We start from the raw sequence: 9,100 nt of genomic DNA on the forward strand, positions 1-9,100 counted from the left end.
TAAAAAACCATGTATAAAAGGATGTGCCTCACAATGCAATTTCAAAATGCATTCATTTCTAACTGTAGATAAAAGCGAAAACATATCATATTGAAAAACATTTGAAACTGTTGAACCATATCTTAGTAATTGCCCCAAATCCCTAGAGAGTGGGAAAAAATGTTTTTACTATTACATTGATTATCATAGAAAGGCAATTCCATTAAATATCATTGTAGCACAGTAAATCATTTTAATTATTTTGGTAAGAAATAATTTCAGTGAACTCAAACAGAAAATGGATGAGTTGTATATAGTGGTATATTGGAGTTTACAATTTTTGGTTACTATATTTCTATTCACAAAGAAAAATGCAATTTAACAGATAGAATAAGAGGACCATTTTAAAGTACTAAATTTCTGAACCAATGTGATCCACATAAAGATGACTGAGATACAGAGAGATTAGGGGAAATGCTCAAGTATGTTCAAGTAGAAGAAATCTCGCTTTTGTTCATTTTAAATATGACATTTTGATTCTTTCTGCATCATTTCACTAAATAATAAAAATAACTCACTCTGAGATTCCTCAAATGACGCTTCTATTCAGCTCTTTGGTTTTCTTAGCAAGGAACTTAAGCAACTTCACAGTGTTTCACTCCTCAATAGTGAGACTTCTCTTTTGCAAGTTGCTTCCCATCTACTTGACAGAAACATGACAAAAGAAACAACAAAAGTTATCTCTTAATCATTCCTACAATTTAGAGGACAAAACCATTAATCCTTAATGGGAGTGCAACAAAGACATGACTTTCAAACTATTACTCAATGGATTTGAGAGTGAGAAGGAGGAGGAAAAACAGTGAGAAATAATTCCAGTTTTCCAAGGTGGTTACCAAAATCTAAGGGCAGGAGTCCTGTTAGCACATTGTGCAAGAACCTGGCTTTCAGTAGAGAGGTTTGTGCTTGGAACTCAACAGCTCCTCAATGGGCTGACTATGTGGTAGCCTGTTTCTGTTAAGATGACAACTTTGAAATTCATCTGACCTGTCCTACAAGTTCGACCCTGTCCTACAAGGTCACGGTGAGTCAGAGTTCACATAATGTCAATGGGTTTGGTCTTGTGTTTGTACAAAGGGCTTCAAAAATTTTGTGGAACGTGACATCATTTTTTAATCACTTATTTCCACAAACTATTTAAAGATGCCTCATATATATATGAATTCAAGGCTTATACCTTTAAAATGTAAGCTGCAATAAATATTCCTTATTATATCACCAATTTTAAGTGGTAGCATGTTATTAAAGAGAATCTTTAGGATGTTTTGCACCTCAGCCCAAAGGAAACAAGTCTTCTTAACTCAGCCAATAAGAGATGCCTTAATAAATGGAGGAAACATTGAAGTTGCCAAGGGTCACATTTTACTTGGTTTCACAATAAGCATCCATTAAAACAGTAATCAAGATATCTGCTCCTTTTGGGTTTTGTTCATTTTTTCCTCTTTTTATTCAATCTTTTGTTGTCTTTTTGCTTTGTCTTTGTTATTATTGCTTTGCCTACATATATAAGACAGGCATGGGAAGCAAGCCCAAGGAGAAAGTTCTGGAGGGACTTGGGGAAAGAGAAGATGGGATGGGGGGAGGGGAGGGTGAGGGAGCACTGAACAAACGATGCCATAGACAGGGGAACAACCAGGGAATTCAAAGCAACAGTGAGGAGGTCGTAGAGATCCCAGTGGTGTTGGAGAAACAGCAATCTAGTTGAGAGGAATTACTAAGAGGCAGAAGAAGGGCAAGCATGTGAGTGGGGTAGGAGAAAATTAAAAGGAAACAGAGGAAAGATCTAGAAAGCGAAGCTATGGATAAAGGTATAAATATAGATGTGCACTTATGTAAATACATTAATTCTTAAAAATAGAGGTATTGGTCTACTTACATATATTTATATGGCAATGCATTGAGGAAGTGGATGGACTTTGGGCCTCTGTGAAGGCCCACCCTCAATGCAAAAACACTTTGTTCTAACAACTTGGCATTCTGTGATGCTCATCCTCCAAACATGATCATTGAAGACAAAATGGGTGCATACGCAAATGTGGTGAGGAAAGCTGATAGTGTCCAGCTATTACAATTTAGCATCTGGGGTCATGAAGGCTTGAAGTTAAACATGTGACCATCTAGTAGAGAAGCAACAATTCCACATGCTGAAGCATACCAGCCTGTGCCATCATGAGGTGTCAATGGAATCAGTTAACAGGCAACAGAAGACCCAAAACAACAACAACAAAACATATTGTTGAGAAAGAGGGAGGTCAGAGCAGAAATCCAAAACCCATCTCTAAAAATTAGAACATCCCCTCACAGAAGGGTCACAAGGAAAGGATGAGTCAACCAGGGTGCTGTCTAGAACTAATTAAACATACAATATTACTCTGGTTCTTTGGGGCTTCCTCACCCCCCACTATCATGAACCCAGTCCTATCTTTCAATTTGGCTAAACCAGAGCATTTACACTGGTACAGATGAGAGCTCATGACACTGGGAATTCAGGTCAGACAAACCCCACAGGAACAGAAATGGGAGTAGTGATACCAGGAGGGTAGGGGAAGTAGTGGGTAGGAGGAGAGGAAGGGGCAATGGATTGCAATAATAAATGCATAACACCCTACCCCCCTTCCAGGGAGGATGAACAACAGAAACATAGGTGAAGGGAGACAGTGGTCAGTGTAAGATATGAAAGTAATAATGATTTATAATTTATCAAGGGGTCATTAGAGTGGGAGAGGGGAGGGAGGGAAAAAGGGAAGCTGACATCAAGAGCTCAAATAGAAAGTAAATGTTTAGAAAATGATGATGGCAACTTACGTACAAATATCTTTGAAGCATTTGATGTATGGAATGTTATAAGAGCTGTAAGAACCCCCAATAAAGTGATTTTTAAAGGAAGAAGAAATTTGCTGAAAAATACTTTGTTAGAGTTTTAAAAAAACAAATATGTGACCTTAAAGATTAAGGCATACCTGAACCAAAAACCGATATTTTTAATTGTTTCAAATGCATGTAAAAACTGGACCATGAATAAGAAAACTGGAGAAGCATAGATGATTTTTGAACAAAGTATTGACTTAGAATATTAAACATACAATGGAATGCCAGCAGAAGGAATAAATGTGTTTGAAGAAGTATAGCCTGAATATCGCTTAAAAGCAAGGACAGCAAGCCTTCTTTTCACGTACATTGTGCGTGCTCTCAGGAGAGACCAGTCCCTTGAGAAAGTCATCATGCTTGATACAATTCAAGGTTGATTAAAAAAAGTGAAAGGCAGCTCTGTTCACCAGTATACCACCAACCCTGCACACAAAAAGTGGGAAAGATTCAAATAGATCAATCGGCAAAGCAGATCGCAGCAATTGGTTCAAGCAACAGTGATTGTGAGGATGGCACGGAGCAGTCTGATTTTGTTGCACATGAACTCGCGATGAGTCAGAACTGACTTGATTGCACCTAACAACAATAATTTGGTAAATTTGTTTCAAAAATTGCTATTCGGGAAGGCCGTGTTTATCTTCACTAATTACAGACTAAAACTGTCATTATGGCTGTATTTAGGTAAAGCAGAAAATACAATGTTTAACCTCTGAGCCAATCTCTGCTTTGCTTTAGGGTAATAAAGGAAAAGGTGATAATAAGATACTATAATTGCACACTGAACAATTGAATTTTAATTGAAATAATTATGAAATCCAATGTCGTAAAATAACCTAGATTAAGTTTACATTCAATCCATAGCGTTCCTTGCAGATTGCTCAGAGAAAAGCATTCACTGTACTGCCTCAATAGTGCAGAGCTGGGTGAATCTAGGTTTATATTCTATCTCTGCCAACTTGATTTCTCTGTGATTATGGCCAAGTTATACAATATCTGAGTTATTGATTTTTATTTTAAAAGGTATTAGTGGACACATGATTAATAGTGTGTTTGAGAGAATAGTAAAAAATAAAAATAAATAAAGTATTTAGCACAATGATAAACATTAGGTGACTAATAAATTACAAATTCAAGGTGAGGTTAAGCTTTATTGTGAGACTATAATTAAATCCTACCACAAACCTGTTGGTTTGTCTTACTGTGGTGGCTTGCGTATCACTGTGATGTTGGAAGCTATGTAAGGTGTATTTCAGATGACAACAGGGTGAAGTGAGCTGGTTTCAGCGGAGCTCTAGACTGGCCAAAAGGAATAGGCTGTTCACTTTTAAAGTAATAACCACTGAAAACCTCAGATTTACTAGCAGAATGTGGTTAGATATGGTACTAGAAGGTGAACCCTTCCAGTTGCACTCAAAATTCAGTTGAGGAAGAGAGAGTAGACCTTAACTATATAGATGGGGCTAAGCTTTCAGGACCTTCATTTACTGGTGTGGAATGAGTCAAAATAAGAAGAAACATTTGCAAATATCCAACAATAATCATAATAGGGAATGTACAAAGTACAAAGTAAAACCAAGGAAATAAAAAGTCCTTAAAAATGAAATAGAATGCATAAAACAAATATCCTAGGCATTAGTGAAATGAAATGTACATTTTGAGCTAGATACTGATGTAGTTTACAATGCTGGGAATGACACATTCGTAAGGATTATGTCACGTTCATTGTATAAAATAATATTAAAAGATCTATCTTGAAGTACACTGTTTCTGTGATAGGACTATATCTCTACAGCTAAAAGGAAGTCCAGTTAGTACAACTATTATTCAAATTTACATACCAACCATAAAGTTAGTGATGAAGAAATTGGATACTTCTACCAATTTCTTCAGTCTAACATTGATTAAAGATGCACTCAAGAATCCATTTATAATTATTGATGATTTGAATGCAAAAGTTGAAAGCAAAGAAGACAGAACAGTAGTTAGAAAATGGCTAATGAGACGGTTATTGTGGAAGTGATATAAACTGTTGGCAATTTGAGAGGATTAAGAATGAAGGGGTGGGGCTTAGCCTGTCAATCAGGTCACAGCTTGATGACCTCATTTGGATATGCTAAGGAGATAAATAGCTAGTTGTAGGCAGGACTCAGGCTCACTCCCTGGGGGACATTGCAGCTGACAAGACACATGGAGTTATGCTAATACCCTGAGCTGGAGGAGCCACATAGAGACCCCTGACAGCACTGAGATGCTTATACCATTGCTGGATCCACAAGCATTTCCAGCTACTGGCCTGTGATCTTCTTGCATTTGGCATCTCTGCATGTGTTTCTTGAGTCTGCAGAGCACTGTAAAGACTGGTATTGGACACTTGGGCTAATATCAGACTTATGGACTTGATCTGAACTGGGCTGGGATGTTTTCTCAATATTCAATTGCCCTTGTATATAAAGCTCTTTCTTATACACATGAGTGTCTATGAATTTGTTTTTCTAGTCTACCCAGACTAACACATTAGGGTACCTTGGGAGTGGGGTACTAGAGAAACAAATCATAAAGATGGGGAGTGGATGTTTATTTAATGTTTGCCTCATGGTAGTGCTTCTTCTTGGGTTAGCCAGAGGTCAGGTATTCCCATGCAGTTTACTGGGTTGTTTTCTGGAAAGAACTTGGAAACTTAAAGTTTTGATTATTTTCTTTGGTTGTTGTTTTTAGTTATTCCCACTTGAAATGGCAAAAAATGAATGTGATCAATGTATATTTTGAGCTCAGGGGGTGAAATTGCTGTTTGAATTTCTCAGAGATGCTAGTAGGTGAATATGGCTGACATAAGCTTGGCTCTGACTTGTTGCTGTCAGAGGCCTAATCCTATATTTTGTATCAATAGAATAGTTTAGATAAGGATTTAGATAAGCTAAAAAAGGATCAAATCTGATGGTTTTAAGAATTAAGATTACTATCTATATATCAGTATATCTTTGCTTATATGGATTTCTTCTGCTTATTATTGTTGAAACAATTATTGATAAAAATGATTATTGTAAGTATGAAAATAGAGAGCTTGTAAGCCCACTTGCCTTGAGCCATTAAAATTTGATCTTAAATGGGTTTAAGACCCACCTGCAAAGAAGGCTCTGAAAAGATAAGCCCCACCTAGTGCTTTGAAGTACTCAGGATATTTGCGTTACAAAAAACCTGCCTAGGGAATTGTTCACAGTTTGAAGAAAACAGGAACTCTATGGACTTTTGAAGTTTGAACTAGTGGTTTTTGTCAGAAGCTGGAAAAAATCTGGAACCATGAAGAAAACTCTCTAGAACTGAACATTAAAGGGAGCCTTTGCCTGAAATGCTTGCTAGGTGGCCACCTGGATCCACTTGTTGAGTGGAAGTGGGAGAAAAGTAGCAATAGAGAGAAGGGTTGAGTCTGGCCACTGACACTCGTGGACCTGGTTTACAGGAACTAGAGAAGAACAGAGCTGTTCGACTGGTCTTAAGTTCATGATCTATCCTAAGGAGGCTAAGCTTGTTGAGAATTTGTAGTGGCGCCATGGTCTAAAGGCAAGATGACCAATGGGAACCCTGGTGAGGCTAAATGAGGTAGCCCACATTGAGTTTACTAGAATCCGACCAGATGAAGAGAAGATTGTTGAGCCTGTGTACTGCTGAATATTGCTACAGACTTTATGGATGGCCTGTCCTGATTTAGCTTTGCTTCTGGATGAAGACTAACAAGGTTCTTCACATCAAAGAATATGCTTATCTCTCCAAAACACTGGGTTGATGTAAGTGGAAAGAATAGAAATTGCATACCCAACATTGGGGGGATAAAATCATGAAGTGGTTAGCTTACAAACGTTCATAGGTGCTGGAATATAGTCATAGGATTATAGGATTAAGGTGTAGATATTCACATAAGTATAGAATATTTTTGCTTTGTTCACTTATAGAATGCTATGTTTAAATAAGGGTGGCATATATTGAATGGTATTCATTTTAGTTTATCCTGTTCAGTACAGATATAATTTTATTATTTGTTTGAAAATTGTGTATGGCTAAAGAGTTGTACGGAAGTGTCAAATTGACAAGGCATGGTCTGTGGTAGTAATATCATCTGTTGTCAATTTGAGAGGATTAAGAGTGAAGGGGTGGAATTTAGCTTGTCTGTCAATCAGGTCATAGACAACAAGTCTCTATGAATTTGTTTCTCTAGTCTACCCAGACTAACACAGTTATGGAAAGAAGAAAATAGCCTTGGTGACAGAAAGCTAGGGCTCTTGTGATAGAATTTTGCCAAACCAACGTTTTTTTTTATGTCAAATCTATTTTCAAGCATATGAACTGTGATTATACATATAGAATAAACATGTGGCTCTCACTTACCTGCTAATCAAATTGGATACATGTAAGGGGACACATAATAGGGAAGCAAAATATCACCAGTCAAATTGAGACCAGGAGCACTGTGGAGCAGACCATGAATTGCTCATGTGTAAACTCAGGTTGAAGTTGAAGAAAATTAAAAGTATTCTATGAAAGCCGAATTATGACTTTAAGTGGATCACACCTGATTTTAGAGATCAGCTCAAGAACAAATTTGATTCCTTGGACACTGATGATGGAAAACCTGACACGTTGTGAGATGACATCCAGAATATCACGAAGGAAGCAAAATGTGATGAGAAAGATGGAAAGAAAAGAAGAAAACAAAGTAGATGGGGGAAGAGATTCTGAAGCTTGCTCTTGAACACAGCATAGGTAAAGTGAATATAAATAGTAATGAAGTAATGGTAAGAAAGGGAACACTAACATGGTAAAGTGTTGAATGTGAGTCTCCACAGTAAGTAATGCTAAGGGAACTCATATACAACCCATTGATAAATATTTATTTCTAAAGTTTAGAAATGCATTTTGTAAATGCATAGAAATACTTCTCATTAACAAGATAGATACAAACCAAGCAATTGCAAAGCTCACAGAATTTGTTCAACTGATGTATAATTGGAAACAGAAAATGAATGGTGTTGGGATGATGAGTAACCTCCTTCAGCTATAAGAGGGAAAAATCACCCTCATCAGCACCAGCACCTCAGGGCAATTTCTGTGAGGCTGGGGTCAGACGCACTCTATCTCCAAACGTCCTAACTGTCCTTCCCACAGATGTCTTCTTTTCACTTGTGTTTGAAAATTTATTGCAATGGTCACATGGAACTCACAGATGATACTCATGATTATGGGGCTTATTAGGGACGTTAACAGGTTATAATCCCTTTGAGAAATGCTTCGGATGCAGTTGTTCAATTGAGACCGTTTTTTCTCAGCAGTTCCCTCTGGCAGTCCTCTTGCCGGTATCCTGCCACTTGGCCAGCCTTCTTCCCCTCTAGGGTAATGTTTTAAAGTTGTTTTAGGGCTGCCAACAAATAACAAATATATGTCACCCCACTATGAGCCTGAGCCTAGAGGACCTCAGCAAACCTAGCTCCTTCAATTAAGTGCCTAGAGGCATACCACTCCACAAGTTATCCTCCAGTCTGAAGGCCTGACTCATGGTTTGGCGCCCCTTCTGCTGCTGCTGGTGCTACTACTGCCGCCACTCCTCTGGTATCACTGTCTCTGGGCTAAAGGTTGTTAAATGTGCAGGGATCTTGGGGTCCGAAGGACACTCTCCACCCCTGGCTCTTCTCTCTTGCTGGTGGTGAGATCCCCCTTCTGGCTTCTGAAATAGTTGATGTCAGGATGACAATGATTATTAGCTCCGTTAACAATCACTCACAATTGAATCATATAAACTTCTCAGTATCTTTCCGCTCCTTTTGTACCTAGACCCATCAGAAAATTTAAACCCATTTAGTGGGAGTAGCAAATGCTCTGTCTACAAGGGCCATGCTAAATAATTCACTGCATCACAATAATGAGAGAAATGCAAGTGGGAAAATATACCACATACAAAGGAACTTGACAAACTTTATAGAAAAACATGCAATTAAAAGTTAATGGAATTTTTTGTAGCTCTTGGGGTCCTCTCATATCAATAGTATATATCCATCTGGATTTATTTTCAACATATGATGTTGTATTCTATGATTCAATAATTTCTTCTGGAAAATAATATCATTTCATTCTCATTCATAATAGAGTGAACCCTCGTTTATCGCGGTTAATCGGTTCTAGACCCTACCGTGATAAATGAAATTCC

This window comes from Echinops telfairi, unplaced genomic scaffold, assembly GCF_000313985.2.
Source record: "Echinops telfairi isolate 266 unplaced genomic scaffold, ASM31398v2 ScPeMD7_7421;HRSCAF=8459, whole genome shotgun sequence".
In the NCBI taxonomy this organism is placed as follows: domain Eukaryota; kingdom Metazoa; phylum Chordata; class Mammalia; order Afrosoricida; family Tenrecidae; genus Echinops; species Echinops telfairi.